Consider the following 17,125-nt stretch of genomic DNA (forward strand, 5'->3'; position numbering starts at 1 on the left):
GGCACTGAGTGCAGCCCTCCCGCGTGAGGGTGAGTGTGGCCCCCGGCTTGGGTTGCCACTGCTGGGGCACACGACTGGGGACACAGCCCTGCGGAAGGGTTTGAGCCTGCCGATGGGGAGGCCAAGGTCTCGGCCACGCGCTGGGGCTCCTGCGCGGCTTGGCGTGGTGCAGCCTGCCTCCATGGCACGTGCCCCGAGTACTTGGTCTCAGAGTATTTTTTTTTCTAATAAGCTTCCAGGCTAAAGACTGTTCATAACAACAGGATAAGGCTCTGTCATGTATTTTACTCTGGCACCTCTACGACGGCATGTCTAATTGCAGGTGTTCCAGGGAAACATGATGTGGATTACTAGAGGCATGGAAAATACAAGCGCTGTAAGGCATAAATAAAGATGCAGTGTTTGGCTAAAAGATAATTACAGGTTTCTCTGAGAGCTGGCTGCAGTTACTAAATAAACTGCACTGGAGAGGAAAGGGCCAGAGCACCAGTCTGCAGTGTAAAAACCTGAAAACCTGCCTTCTGCACCATGAGTTGCTTTACTTGCCTGGACTTTGAATATGTACCAGAAAACAGGGCTGCTGCTTTGTAGAGTGCCTGAGGATTTCCATCAGCAAATTTCTTACCACTACTACTGCTACTGTTGTCATTACTTTTAAGTAATAAGTACATGTCTTTGGTAACAGGCATTTTTTAAATGCTAGTAACGTTTTTCCCTGTAATACCAATGTTGTTTAGATTAATCACTGTGCTGTTCAGGTGTGCAGTTATGGTGCGGAAATATTTTCTAAGTTTTTCTCTGTTCTGTAAGTTGATACACATATCATCTACCACGATGATCATGGAGAGGGGAATTCAAGCAACTTGTTTAGAGGTCTTTCACCTTTTTGTACAATTTTTTTAAGTTTTTGGGAAACAGCTTTGTTAAGGCGGTGCAGTTTTGTAGTGGCAAAAGTCTGCACAGTTTCCTAACAGGCAGGTTTCTGTCCTTACCATGTGCTGGAACAATCAGCTCATCTTGGCACCTGGGTCCAAAACATGAAATAACAGTGCAAACGAGCACTGTGGACCGAGGCACAGTGTGGCCTGGCATTTTGTGGCTCAGAGCCCCAATGCAGTCCTAAGCAGGTTTAGTGCAAAGAAGGTGAGATGTAGATCTTCAGTTCCAGGGCAAATCTGTCCCTGGACACTTCACTTGGTGCCATGTCAGGTCCAACTAGAATATTACTGATAAAAATATTTTTCCTCTGGAAGGAAATTTTACTGGAATTAATTGAAAGACCTTAGAATAACAGCACTGATTTTGTCAAAAAAAATTATCTGAATGTTTCATTTCAATGATGTTTTAAGTGTTGCATTTAGACTTTTTAGTTTCAAACCAGTCTAATCAAGTTAACTTTCTCTGATTTGGTCAAAATGATAATGAAACACCTCAACTGTTCTGAAACTAAGCCTTAAACAAATTTACACATTCTATTTAGAAAAAAAATTTGGCTTCTCATTCTGCACTGGAAGAAAACAAAATTAAAAATTTTATCATTTGCCACCGAATGGAAATTCCAAGTATCAGTTAAATTTAGTAGTGAAAAAATAAAACCTATGACTGTCATAACATGAGACAGTTCCCATGAGAAAAAGAGTGTTTTTTGTGATACATAGTATATTGCACAAGCACATTTCCAGAGTGGTCTGTTATGTCTTGATTTCACGGGTCAGAAACAGATGTTGCATTATGTCCCATATCTTTATTTCCTGAGCCTAGAAAAAGGATATGCTAAAAATAGAAGCAGACTTTTAAGCTATTCCATGATATATTGGGTAAATATATGGTGCAATTAGTAGAAGCTTATGAGATAAACCTAATGGTCTGGTCATCTCTAGGTTGCTATGATGTTTTTGTCTATGGATTGTAACTCATGTTTGTGAGTTTGACTTACTTCAAATGTACCCTGTGATTACACTAGAGCTGGACTGGACCCAGAACAGGGCCTGCATCGGCCAGTGCCTGTTCTTGTTAACCATATCTCACCTGGCCTTCCATCATTTCTACTGGAGAAAACAAGATTATAAATGACTAAACCTAGAAATGCAAAGGCTCAGCGAGGGCTGAGATCAGACACTGAGATTCTCCACGTATCAGATTTTGCTGAGGTGCATTGCCTTACCTTTCAGTAGTACCCTCCATTGCCATTTCAAGCCAGTCTGCTCTCTTTGGCAAGCTGCAGCAGCGCAATGGCTCCTCTGGTACGTGCCTTAACAAGTGAAGCTATGGAGTGAGGAGGACAGCCTCCCTTCCAGAGGTCTGTGCTCTGATAGCTATACAACTTACTGTGTCAGTGTGTCTGCTTACAACAAATACGTGTTGGTCTCAACAGGACATTTCCTAAAAAATCTAAGAAAAAAAAGAGCTTTATCAGCTCTTATGTGGTCCCCCTTCTTGCATAGCTAGCAGCCTGCACCATTCCCAAGACTCACGAGTGTGAAGGCCTTTTGGTTGCAGCTTGCAGTGAGGCAAGTCAGTCCAGCTGTGAGACCATCGCCAGCACTTCTGTATAGTGTTTCTGATGAGCAGCACAGCATACAATCTCCATCCAGGTTTCACTAGTCAAGGTCAATGTTCATTCACCATCATTCAGGAATACCTGAGAGACTGCTTATGTCTCATGTGAATCAGAAGCAATAGCGCCTCAGAAATGTCCTTGCAGTACCTTCAATATCTCCTGATTTTTAAGTGGAGGATGCTTAGTGGCAGCTGCCCACTGCACATTTCTCAAGGGGAACACTCTGCGGACAAAGCTGAGGGCCACAGAGTGCTGGGGCTTAATTTAGCCCTTAGTGGGTATCTGATCCCTGGTTAACACATATCTGATTAAGTCAGAAAATATTTAGGAAAAATTGAAGAATTCTTTTAATTTTACTTGAAAGACTGCAGTTAGTTTTCTCATTCTATTGGTGAAAGGGAGTCAAGAAAGGAGAGGCAACCATGTTTATTTATTAAAGATTTTCTACTTTGGAGGAAAAATACCGAGTCATTTTTGCTGGGGAGAAAAGGAAAACTCTGGAAATAAGGAAAAGATTTTTCTTGCGCTGTCATATTTTAAGTGAAAAATGCCTGCTTCTAAATCTATACAGTTTGCATAAAGATACATCTAGAAAAAAAAAATAGCCCACGCCTGTCACCATACGGAATGTAAGTCCCGTAGCTCGCCTCGACAGACCCTCTGCTAGGTGTTTCCTCTCTAACCCTGCATTCGGAGATAGCCGAGACATTAGCCTCCGTACATAGAAACATCTATCCATCTCCCTGACAAATGTGGTACCAAGAAATGGCGAGAGTGTCGTAACCGCAGGGAGATTTGAAGCTGCCAAGGAGATAAGGGCTTTTAAATAAACTTCCTTCTGCGTACTTGTGCTTGAGAAGGACGCAGTGAGAGAGTAAGGTCTCCGTAATCCTGGCTAAGTGACAGTGTTAATTTGTTCACTTCCTGGGAAGGTAATTTCAAACTTACGTTCAGTGAGCAGCTGGTAGCATCGTCAAACTTGTGGAAATGCCTATAAAACGTTCCCAATCCAGTGAAATAAGTGGACGGTTTTCCAGTTCTGATGATGATGTTTTGAATCAGGCCCCATTCACCAAATTAGTGTGTGTGTTTGTAGGAGTAGATGACAGACCAAACCAGTTCCTTTGTGTTGTGTCACTTCCTGGGCTGTGTCAGGAGGAGCGTGGCCAGCGGACCAAAGGGAATTATTAGACACTCTCCCCCCACCTTTTGGTGAGGGTGAGGCTGTATTGGAAATACAGTGTTCAGTTTGGGACACCCCCTCCTCCCCCCAGCTAAAGAGGGATGTGGAGAACCAGCGAGAGCCCAGTGGAGGCTAGAAGTATGGTCAGGGTCCTGGGCAATATTACCTACAAGGTAAGGTTGAGGGAGCTGGGCTGGTTCAGTCTAGCAAAGGGGAGGCTCAAGGGTGATTGAAGAGCAGCCTACCTCTACCAGAAAGCAGTTAAAAAGATGACAAACTCGCCTCTGTGTTGCCAGGTGATATACCAAGATGCTGTCCATAGCCATGAAACTGCCTTTTAGGGACTTCAGGATAAATGGTAGGAAGGCCTTTTTCACTCAGAGAGTGATGCAGCACAGGAATGGACCATCAGAGAGGTTCCTGAATCTCTTCCTGGGAGTCTGTCAAGACTTGGCTAGACAAATCCATGATTGATATGATCGAATGCTGGCAATAGCCCTGCTTTGAGCAGAAGATTGGACTAGACACCCCTAGAGATCCTTTCTAGACAGTATTCATATAATTCTGTAACTCTTCTAGATGAAGATTCAGGTTCATTTAAGAGGGGAATGTTATTAATAATTGTTTAAATAGTACTGTTGCAGTACCCAGGTGGTCATCTCAAATAATGCACAAAGTGCTAACAAGTTATTGCAGTCTGAGTATCCCAGATATGTAGCTAAATTTCTGCTATTGCCTGAGCTAACTTCACTTAGCTTGACTGCAAAAAGTGACAAGCAAAATGACACTATATCTACATGTAGTTAGGATTAATGGTACTAGATGGATTCTGTCATTACTGCATAAAAGTTTAAACACCAACCAACTTACTTTCCCTGTGATTTTGGGGGGAAGAATGCAAGCATGAGGAGAGAGGAAGAGAGACTAGCTTACGAGCAATACTTGATTTGCCCCTTAAGATACAGCTGCAGTGACAACAATTGCTCAGCATAAGAGGAAAGGTGGCCAAATGACATCAAGAGATTGCAAGGATAAAAATGAAGCAATACTGGTCAGCAGGGTTGGCAGCAATATGCTGTGTTACATACGTCATTGTTTCATTTCTAATTCTGAAATAGCGACTATAAGCAGAGGTGGAGAAAGCAGAAGGAAGATTAAAAGCTGTTCTCATGAGTCACCAGAAACATGGGTTTAGTGGACCCTGACTGACTTCACAGCTTACGCTATAGCAGCCCTGCAGAGAACAGTTGGTGCATGTAGAAGGCTACCAGAATTTAAGAGAAGTTTCTCCATCCTTGGCAGTGAATGCTGGGAAGAGCTGCCAAGACAGCGGGAGGCAGATACCGCACCCTCTTTTGACCTCTTTTGGGGCAGGTGAGGGTTACGCAGTGTAGATATCGACTTACACCTAGAGCATATTCAGCCTTGCCAAGGGTGGTACGGCGGCAGGGAGGCAGAAGGCCTTGCTTACAGCATGTGCTTGGGCGCGCGCAATGGTCTTTTCTTCTGTAGAGTCTACATACCAGACGTGGCCAGGCGGTAGACAAGGCACACGAGAGTGAGAGCCTGGCAAGTTCCCCCGAATGATGAGAGGCATGTGATGGACCAGCAGCACAGTGGGGCTGTAGTGGGGTAGTGGTGGGATTGCTGGGGCAAGGCACAGCTCAACCCCTCCCATAACTCCTGCAGCAGATCTGTGGTTGCTCATAAATCAAGGTTCCTTTGGCAGAAAAGCAAGTGTGGAAAAGTTGATGATTTCTGATAACTCAGCGGGGAGTTATGCTCAGGTGATACAGCAGAATCGTTTTCCAAGAGCTGAAAAAGCCTCTGGTTTTCTATTTTCTTCTTGGTCAGTGAAATGTGAGTTCATGCTGATCTATGTCACACTGCCTAGGATGGAATCTGACCCCAAGGGCTATGCCATATACTTTGTTTAACAGATTTTCAACCTTTTTTGTCTTAAAGTTTGTTTCTCAAAAGCAGAGTCATCCCTCCGTGTCAAAAACAGACTGATAGTTTGCTAGATTGGCCCAAGTCCTGGAGACATTCAGATCCCTGGCAAGATCCTGTACATTTTGTGATGTCTGACAGTACCCAGTCAGTTGTCATCTCTCAGCTTGAAGAACATAACCTCTGTGTATTGCATAATGAGGCCAGGAGCAGCAGAAAGCATGTTGGTGTATAGTGCGGATTTAAGCACAAATAAAAGAAAAAAAAAAAAAACAAGGGAAATATATTAGGAACTCTTGAGATCTTACACTGATTTTAATGAAAATATTAACATTATAAAGCAATGTCAAATGGGTTGCTTACTATTCCTCTAGGTCTTTGATTAAGAAGATTTTTTTTTAATCTAATATTTCACATTGCTCTGAAAAGGCGAGAAGCTGTTTCAGGGCACTACTGTGTGCCATGATGGGGGAAGGCAGCAAGAATTGTAGGTTGTACATCACAGGCATGTCTAAATGCACGTGAAATAGCATTGCACAAGATCTTTACTGCAACAACCTCACTTTGCTATTACGAGATTATGTACATTTTTTTGATTCTGAGCAAGAAGCCAGGTATAAAAGCGGAGCACAGAGAATACAAGGTAAACTGTTTCAGCTTTGGAGGCTGTGGTCCTCCACCTGGGGCTCCTCATTCCCTTCTCTTTGGAACAGAGCTCCTTGTTCAGTTTCAGAAGAAAGTGGCAAAGGAATCATTGCCTGCTTCTTCACAGGGTTTTAAGTGAAGTGGCAGCTAGGGAGATAGCATGTTAGTATCTCAGAGGTGACGATGTTCTTCATTGCCTGCATTCAGAAACTTCTTCCACTCATACAAGACTTAGCCATACCCCTCTTACCATCTCTGAGACGATCAAAGATTTTGGACTGGTTACCAGGATGCTCTTCTGCATGATACATAGATTCCCACTAAAGACTTGCTGTTCGCTTGGGATACTCAGAAGGATGTATGTATGAAAACATTGCTCAGAGGTCTGCCTTCAGTGATTTCCTCCCATTCCTCAGCCAAATGATCTGCTGTATGAATCAGAGCCTGATATTTTCGTTGATTTATCTGGAAACCTATCCATAACCCATGTAGAGTCTGACATCAGTAATAAAGATTTAATATTTAGTCTTGTGGTTCCATCTTGGCCCACTACTTCTGCAGGCATACGAAAGGGACAAGCTGCAACAAGCGCTCTCTTTCCCACTATGGAGAGTCACAACAGCAGTGCGAGAAATGTCAGTGTTGACGAAGAGATTCTCTGGGGGGTGGCATCTGGCTCATCAAGGGAAGGGAAAGACAGAGCTTGAGGGATTTTCCTCACCCTCCTTACCATGGCCTTGTTTTTTCCAGGCCTGATTGTCATGAAAATAAGGCTACACACGACTTGCTACAAACAAAGAACATGCTGAGCTTGTGTAGCAACCAAGAGCTGACCAAGAATCTGGCTGTAAAAGTTGTTCCTCTAGATGTGATGTCAGTCTTGGTTGATATGGCTTCATGCAGCTCCGCAACCGATCTACTGCTGGGGCACTGACTCGAGGCAGCTGGAGACTATATGAGAAAGTGTTAAAAGTCAAAATGGTTCTTGTATTGCATGACTATGCTTGGTATCTGGTAACTCTGACAGGAGGAGTGCTTTTCCTTTTTATTAATGAAAAGGAACACCAGAGGGCATGGAGAGATGCTACTTCTTGTAATGAAGCACATGAATAGACTTAGGGCATTCACCAGTTCCAGGAGTAGTTGATGAAAGTCTTTTCATTGCTTACGATTGCTTAATACTTTCAATTAATTTTTATTAATATTTTCTAGAAACTAATAAGAATTTGAAAGGCTTTCTGTTATAAGATATTGACAATTATTTTCCAGCCTAAGTTTTTTTTCTCTCCATTCCTTCTAATTCATTTTACTGCGTCCTAATTTCTGATATCCCACATGTCAAGATTAAATTATTTCAAGTAGACTGAAATATTCAAAATATCATAAATTACAATTAAATAACAACACTTTGAACAAAGGAATGCACTTCAGTTTAAATTTAAGGATAATGGTAAATATTAGTAGAATTAAACTTCTGACTTTACAGATCTTCTTGTGATTTGTAGGCAGAAGAATACAAATCCAGAAGAATCCACTGAATGTGGATTTGGACCAAATCCTGAGTCCAGCTTTGCTGTTCCTTTGCTGTCCCATGCTGTTAGAACACAGTCTGAGATAAACCAGAAGCAAACTGTAGGGTATGGTGTGAGGTGTGGTAAGGGATATTAGGGGGGAGAATTGAGGGAAGGAAAAGTAAGCCTTAGTAGGGGCCACGAATGCATCTGCCCACAGATGAGACTGGCTGGGCACACCGTGGCAACATTGTCCAGTCTCAGAGTCCTTCCTGGGGTGGCCTCAGCTCCACTCATCATGAGGTGTGTGGGATTTGTCATGCTCTTGCCCCAAAATGCCCTGTGCCTTGTGAGGGTTGGACCACCAGCATCCAGCACTCAGTGCTGCCATTGCCCAAAGCCAGCTCCATGCTGAAGACCAACCCTGTCCTGGAATCAGTAGTGGCACAACTGTACTGAGTCAGTGGCAGAGCTGTGAATAAACAGTACAATGAGATCTAGGAGACTCAAATGTCAGTGAATTTCTTAGAAACTGATCTATTCACTATTTTTAGACTCCTTGGAAAACCCAAGTCAAAATCCATCTTGAGCTCTGGGAAGTCAGAGGATTATTCTGTTCAATTCACAATACTACTATTTTTTTTCTTAATTCTTACACAGTTTTGTCCTACGAAAAGGAAGCAGCCAGTTAGAAGTCTCAGTGCCCTTCTGCTAAGGAGCTTCTGCTAGGCTCCATTTCTGAGACACAACACCTCCGAGCTGCATGACGCTGCCCGAGAAAGCAGGAGAGGAAAGCAAGGACACTAACTGGAACAAGCAGATAAGCATATGAGAGAAAAGTGGTCAAGGAAATGGAAAGAGGAAGCAACAGTCAATAGCTTTCACTTTCATCCTTTCTTTATAGTGGCACAAAAGAGCCTGGGACATTTTTTTTCCCATGGATTTATTTACTTTTAAGAAAGGAATAAAAATCTGATGTCAAGATGAGAGTGAGGCATAGCTGGAAAATATACGTGAATCTGAATACGTATGTGTACTCCCAGGGCTACTTGGATGACCAGTGCTGTTCCATACACTATTCCACGCAGCCTATTTGCAAAATCAGGAAGGGCCACAGGCTGCCTCTGCTGGGGATTTACAAAGAGATGGATTTTTTCTGAAGGATCCAACAACAGACCTGAAATGCTGAGTCTTGGTTGGATATTGTTCTTGAGTTTTGCAAGCAGTAGGTCAAGTTGAAATATTTGTAGTTCTCCAGGCCTTTTTTCAGGGCTTCTCACATCCCCAAATCTCCTACCTGTCTCCCATACTGAATGAATGAAAACCATCTGCTAGGCTCTAACAGTGGGTTAAGGCAGTCTGGGCCACCCAGTGAAATCAGTATTTGCATCACCAACTTTTCTGTCACAGGAGTCGTTGCCCCCCTGAGTCGAGTCCCCTGAGGCTTTGCCATCCTGAGCAGTGGGTCCCAGAACCAGTGCTCAGCAACTTGATCAGTGTTTTTTTCACTTTTCAGAAATAACAAGCTGTTACTAGTAAAAAACCATCCACTCTGCAGCCAAGAAGGGGGATTCCCAGAAAGAATGTTAATAGCCACTTTTGATTCCTTGTATTAACTAAGAGAAATTTGAGCAGCAGAGCTGTTTTGTTGGTCATAACAGCAGGGATTGGGGCTGTCTATTGGTCATGATCCTGCCAGAGGGAACCTGATTTAAATATTTTTAGCCAGGTCCTTCTGCTTTGGGGAAGCACCAGACTATCTGGATATGTTGTGTTTGTGTCTTGATCTTTCTGTGGTTTTGACCAGAAATTCCAGACCAGTCTTTGCAACTTCTGCTGCTAAAAGTTTCACTGAAGCTGGTGGTTCCCAGACAAAAAGGGGAAAATGTGGTTTTGTTGAAAAATTCATGGCTTGTGCTTTCTGGGACACTGTTTTCCTAATGGAGCGGAGACCTGCAAGCCCTTTAATGTGCTTTTGGGGGAAAATAGAGCAAAAATCATTTTCAGCTTCTTTTATGAGATATTCTAATTCCCCTTTAACATAATTTGCTTGCTTTGATTCTCTGGAAGGGAACCACTAATGAAAAGCTGAGAAAACATGGTTTCATTCTCCCTTGAAATCTATTCTTGTCAGAAGCAAATATATTGTAGATGATATATTTTTATATATTCAGTAATACAGTTCTCACCAAATAAGGATGACTATTCAATCTGATTAGGCTCAGAATATTTTAGAATCCTAAAGGACTTTAGCAAATTAATTTCTATAAATAATTAAGGAAAAAACGTCTTTGAGATTACACACTAGAATTTCTCCTAATGAAAGGGAGCAGATTTGAATGTTATTTCCTGGATTGTGTGTTGTGTGTTACGAGTTGTAGTTACTATTATGTGTTGTAGTTACTGTTTTCAATGTATTCATTTTGTCCAGTTGACAGGATTTAGGTCATATTGTAAAAGTAGCTCATTTCTAAGAAACATTCATGATGTGTCACCAGATTAGCTGAAATATCTAACTTGTTAGGTAGGGGACTGTTTGTCTTGGCTCTTTTCACACAGCTTCGTTAGTTTTTCTCTCTTATGCTGCAGTTTTCTTTGTGCATGGCTGAGCTTCAACTGTTTCCTTCCTGAATTTACTCACTTTCCCTTGTTTTTGTGGATTTCTCAGATAGCAACAGAAGATAGAAAACATGTGAAATTGTAAATCCCCTAAAATCAGCTATGACATCTCAAATGAGGGACACTGGAGTCATTCATTTCTGCTTTGGAAGCACAATAAGCAAAAATAAACAACAGGGTCACTCTGTTATAAAGGACAAAAATTGATGGAAGGTCTCTTTTTCCCCTCATATCTCAGGATGATTAGCCTTGCCCTTAGCTCTTGCCCTTCCATCTGGCATAGATATGACGGCTGCTGCGAACGACAGGCCACTGCTCGTGTTTTTGGCTAGCAGAGCCAGTGAGTTTTGCTTTCCTCTGCAATACCTAGACTGGCTTTTACCTCACCTTTTAAATAGATCAGATTTCTAGCTGGCACCTCTAGTGATCACTGCTAATGAAGTGACGATTAAAAGCTTCCTAGCAAATCTGCTGCAATAAATCATACTTTTGTTTTGTCGTAATCCTACTAGAGGTAAATCTCAGACTTCAATGAACCAAAAAAATTAATTTTTAAATTATATATGGCATTTCCCTCATGGTATCGATCATTTCTAATGCTATTTCCAATTTCTGTAACTTTTACAATAAGGAGGGGCCTCTGCCTTATCTGCCTAGAATTTAAGATAGGAGCACTTGCAGAATGAGTCACATCTGTGTTTTCCTGTGTGAACTTATAATTGTTATTATAGAACTGTTCTGATTTTCTTTATTAGTTTCATTATTTTTTATTAATCCAGTGCAAGATTTTTTGGCCTTTTCACTCTTAAATTTCTGATATCTTTTAAGTGACTTTATGCAATAACTAAACAAAATGCACACAGAGTTCTTCCTTATTGAATTTTTCAGCCTTAAAGTTGAAATGAAGTTATTTGGGTCTTTAAAAAGATTGGTCTATATATGGTAAAGAAGAATCAAAGTCTAAGGAAAAGCTTGAGTGACTCTTTAAAAATATTAAGACTGGACAAATGCACTCTACTGAATTGTTTGTGTAACGTCATGGCTTAGAATTGCTTAGGCTCCTCAAACAAAAGCACCAAAAAGTGCTCTCTGTGTCTATCCCTGTTTAAAGACACTGAAGTATTTAAGTGTTCTCATGTTTCTAGGGCCTCTTGGCTGCAATTAAACACCTGCTTAATGTGAAGTGCAGGCTGAAGTGTTCCTCTGAGTCAGGGCAAAAGTACTGAATGCTTTTCAGGATTGAATACCAAATTTTAGTTAGTATTCAACTAAAATGCTCACAGCACTAGATCTTCATACAGATGTTTTACTGGCATTGGAGAAAACAAAATGCAAAGCATTGAAAGACCATGACAACTTCCCACAAGCTTTTCTGTAACGAGTGAACGGCATCGCAAGATCATAGCCTCCGCTGTGTTTTTAGGGCTAAATCCTCCTCTCATCACCACTGTGCTGCACCCAGAGCGCAGTGTTACTTTCCATCACCGTCACTTGGATTCCACTGACCCAGACGAGCCCAGAGGCAGCCCAGCCTCTTGCTCCGGTAGCTGCAGCACAAGCACATCCCGCCGCTGCAGCACCGACATGTGAGTGAGGAGTTATTCAACTCACATTACATTTAAACCAGCCAAAAAGTTTTAAGTGCTTCCCTGACATCAGGAGATGTAGTCAGTAAAAGGACAACTAGACGGGTGCCTGAATGCTATAGTTACCCAGGAAGCTCAGATTTTTCGCTCGGAAATTGAGCCCATGCCTGTGTGGTCCAGCCTCTGCATGCCTTAATAACAGCAGTGCTGTGAATAAGAACCATCTTTTATTAGGCCAGCTGATACACATAGAAAAGGGATTTCAGGCATGCAAGCCCACAACTTCTTCTGGTAAATGAAGCTTTACTTGTGTCCTAAGGCAACACTGTAGGCTGTAACAAGGTTGGACAGAGACAGCGCTTGGGCTGTTCTCCATCCTACATGGACGTATCCTGGCTGTGTAGAAGGGCAGATGTTCACTGCAACCTTCTGCCCAAGCCGATGGTCTTGGTGGGAGGCAGAGAATTGCTGTGGTCCAGCATCAGGCTGACCTGCCTGTGAGGTGCAGGTTTAAGTTTGGCTAGATTGGAGGATCAGGTCTGGATGCACCCATATCCGGAGGTACGCTCTGTGATATGTCTGATGATGATTAAAGACGAGCTTACACCCGTGTTGTGAATAAGACATATTTATTCAAAAAAAAAAAAAACAAAAACGAAAAACATATCCCTGCAATATTTAAATTGGAATAATTAACAAAATAACTATTACAGTTTACATGATATAATTACTTTGATATTTTATATCTATGTCCATTGCTAAAGCCCTAGATGCACTGTCTCACAATGCAGTCAGGTTTCTACATGAAGAAAGTACCCTTTAAATATAAAGGCTCTGATATACTGCATACAGTTCTGCTTGCCAATGGCAAAAATTCTGTTCTTCTGCCACTGTCAAGCTTGAGGAACTCAACTAAAGCTCCTATAATTACATTCATATAAAGTTTTGATGCTATTAAAATTACTTTTTTTCATTTTTAAGCATTAAACTTACTTTCCTTCTTGAGCATAAGCTTTAGAAATAGCTATTTTCAGATTATTCTGTAGGCCAGTATTCATCATCACTCATGGAATTAGAGCCTCAGTAGAGCTCATTTAACTGTTTAAACTTTTTTTTCCCCAATTCTTCATTTTTTTGGCTTCCTTCCCTTTCTCTCCCTTTTCTTTCCATCTTGTTTGTTTTTTCCATCCATTTTTTTGAGGAAAAAGAAAAAGAGAAGCAAAGAGGGAAAGAAGCAGAATAACAGAAACATAAGGAGATTAAAAATATATAAACTGAAGGGAAGAAAAAGTTGTCAAATATTTATTAAATGGTTTTAGATGAACAAACACTTCCTTCAAAACCTAAGTAATAAATTGCTGGATAATTCCAAAATGTTCATTTCCCTATACTGGTTCTGAGCATGTCCAAGCAAGAAGAGGTTGGTAGTAATGAAAATAACCAAAGCATTAAAAACTCCTTCTTTTTTCTCATCCAATAATATAATGATTTACGTAGGACTGAACAGACAATTCCTGAAGTAGTCTCCAATATTGTAATGCAGTTGGCACTTGCGTTTTGCCTTATAGACATACTCCACTGGAGAGCCATAAGCTCTCCATGGTCACGCACAGCCTCAAGGCGCAGGTAGCTTTCTACAGGAAGCTGCAGAAAATGCTCTTGAGTTATCAATCCACAGATTAAATTCTTTTTCAGTAATCTTCCAGCAAATGGAGCTGCTGAGAACGAGGGCCTGCGACGTCTAAGTCTGCTGGGACCCCAGTGAAAATGTCAGTCCTGCACCTACTGGTGACGTGACTGAGTATAAACTCCCCCACCGAGAACATTAGTTCACAGCATCTAATTCAGGCAGTTAATTTGGGTGTTGTGACTCACCCCCTGGAGGTTCCTGTTTCATCACTGACTATATATGAAACAAAGAGCCTAAATTTAGACACTGTGAAAATGCCTGAAGGGAAATGGTGTAGCAGTACTGCAGAATATGGCATCTCATAAAAAAAAAATGAGTGAGTTTACTCATGATGCACAGCATCCTCCTTATCTTACAACAGAGGAAGGGTTTGCTGCCTGTAGGGAGCCCTTTGCGAGTGGAATTCACATTGGATGGGAAGTTTGTGAAGGCTCTGGTCCAGCACAAGCGTCTCACACCAGAGCCTGTGCTTCTGGGAGCTCAGTCCTTCCCGTGCCATGAAAGGGCTTGAGTTTCAGAAAGTGCTATCTATACTTTTACTCTTTGGCCCCTACCCCCTTCAACCCCAAGTCTTCAAGCTCCTGCAATTAGTCTTAAAACTAGAAACTAGCTGAGCAACTCTGGGGCTGTGGGCACTTCTGCAGAGCGGACTCCTCCAAAACATTTTGCCAAGACTCTGTATTCTCACAGCCCATCGTATTTTCTCACAATTGAACCTTCTTTAGCCAAAAACCCCCAGAAGTTAGATGGGATGTTGAGGTCCTTGAGTGCAGCTCCTGCTGTCACAAGTGTTGCTTGTCAGAAGTTGCATTTTTGCAGTTGTTCATCCTAGAGAAGCTGTCTTTGCTTTGAGGCTTTCCCTTGCTCTTTGCACTGAACACAGGTTATATCACTTCCACTTTGGAAAGGCACCTGCCAGCCAGGCCCATATAGAGGTCCCAGAAAACCAAAGTTTCTTATTTATTTGGGCTCTTTGTTTGCTTATTTGTGTTAATTAGTCTCTTTCTTCCTTAAATTGCAAGATAGAGTTCATTAAACTAAATAGAGCTGCTGGTAATCTTTGTATCTGTGATAGCATTATGAAGAAAAACAACATTAAGTTAAGAGCAGAAGTCAATGGCCCAGGCTTCTGCAGAATGCTCTGAAGGAATTCATGTGAGTAAGAGGACTACAGAGGCAGTGAGTTTTTTGCAAAGGTCAGAACAAAGTCTGTGCACTGTTGATCTAAGTGAGATCTTTAAACAACTAATGCTACACATCTTTAGGTAGTACATAGCCTGTGGTCTGGACCATGGCATAGTAAAGAATTTTGCTCTAAGTGACTACAATATTTCTTCCCTCTCAGAAGGAAGAAAATAAAATAAAACAGAAACAGAGCAGAAGTGAATGTAAAACTCCAAGTTCCTCAGTAAGTGCTCCTGTAGCCACATCCCAATTTTTAGATCTGAATTTTGAGGAGTCTGGGTTCAGGCCAGTTACATTCTAGATGCCATCAAGCCTCATGATGTGTAATTGCAGTCCTGGACTCAAAGTCTCTCAAGCTCTGGGGAAGTTCATATACAGCGCTATAAGCTTTGATATTAAATTTGATCTGATTTGATTTGCTGCCCCCGGGTGAGCTTGGATAGAATTGTATGGCATTGGCTGATTTCTATTTAGGTCTCTAGTAAAATTTCCTAGAGTGGTTAATAACAGCCGGAATTGGGTCAACATGCACATTTTTCATATCAGTTAGGATTACGAATAATGGCATATATTAACACCTATAGCTGTTGCTTAGCCCAAAAGAAAACAGTTCAACAGTGCAATTCAGTTCTTCAGTCTCCGAGAAAGGCTAAGAAACCTCAGTGTAACAGACTTCCTTGTGAGATTTCTGCTGCTTCCTGTTTCTGGTCAAGTTAGCAATAGCGCATACGCACAGAAAGCCACATGTTTGCCACATCTGAGGGCAAGGAGAGGAATTTTCAAAAATCCTCCATGACTTCAGTACTTTCAGTAGTCTCCAGGGCTGAGGTCTGTGATGGGGAACTGGAGCAGGAGCTCTTATCCCCTGGGACCACAGTAGCTAAGGTAAAGCCAGTTTCCAGCAGGAACCCTCCGCTGACAAACTGGTTGCTGCAAATGGTGAAGCCAAGACCATGGGAACGAGCTCTTCCCCCAAAGTTCCTTGCTGTTGACCTTGCCGAAAAGACATGGTGTTGTGCAAAGATTTTAGTAGAGGATTGTTGTCAAGAATAAAGAAACTGCTTCAGAAAGATTAGAAAGTAAGAAAAATGATGAGAGAGTGAAGTGACTTGGAGTGCGCCAGACAATAGGGATTGCTTGGCTCAGGGCTTTGTTTTAATGAAAGCTCTTTAACATTCTCATAACTGATGGAAAACTTGCACACTACTAATGGGCTTCCTTTATGGCTATAATTTATTCCTGTTTCTCAGCGGCAATGGGGTAGCAGCCAGACTGCTTTCTCCTGCGGTATTACAAAGCCTGGGGGCTGAGAAGCTTAGCACTGTTTTGTCATGATTTTCTTCATTTTGTAAAATAATAGAATAAAATCATCCTATGCAGAGAGATTTTTTATTTTTTTTAAAAAAGAATGTTCTTTCTCTTTCAATTCAAATTCTTAGAGGAAGGTGAGGAGAACTAAAAATGTATATTTTAATTCATTAGCTGCCTTTCTGGACACTAGTTGTGTGTATCAGGGTGAAAGCAGATAGTGATTAAAAATGCTATTCAGGACAGAAGAGTTTTATAGGGTCAGAGGGGCGAGGTGATCTCGATGGAGGTTAGAAGGTCTTAAGCAGGGCAATGTGACTCTTATAAAATGAGTCTCTCTTCTTTTCTTTAAGGTGAGAAGGAAAAGAAGAAAGCACAGATTTAGTAATCTTTTTTCTTTCTTTTCCCCCAATCACTATTAATAAGAGGAAATTTTTTTTGCATCAGAGTTTACCAAACCAGAAAGTTTTGCTGATTACTGTATAAATAGGTATCCATATGCTAATATCTGCTAGGTACCTCTAGCAACAATGCAGATTTGGGCTTCATGACCCTTTGAAAGTGTTTTATGCATTTCCAGTCACACAGTCAAAGAAGGAAACCTCACTGTATGCACCGTGAGTCAAGTAGCACAAGCAGCAAGTTACTGCTGTCAGGAGTATCTTATGTTCACACAAACCATTCATCAGATAAGCCTGAATAATAAAACAGTTAATGGGTACTGAAGCCAGAAACAGATTTTATCGCTAACTCCATGACTGAATGGCTTGATGGGAACAGTTCAAGAAGCTCTAGTCAGGTGAAGGAAAGGAGATACAGGTACACAAGGAGAAAAAACAGACACTGATGAAACAAGCCTTAGTAGAACTTCGGTGATGAAGGGAAAAA

Source organism: Rhea pennata, chromosome 18, assembly GCF_028389875.1.
Source record: "Rhea pennata isolate bPtePen1 chromosome 18, bPtePen1.pri, whole genome shotgun sequence".
Taxonomy (NCBI): Eukaryota; Metazoa; Chordata; class Aves; order Rheiformes; family Rheidae; genus Rhea; species Rhea pennata.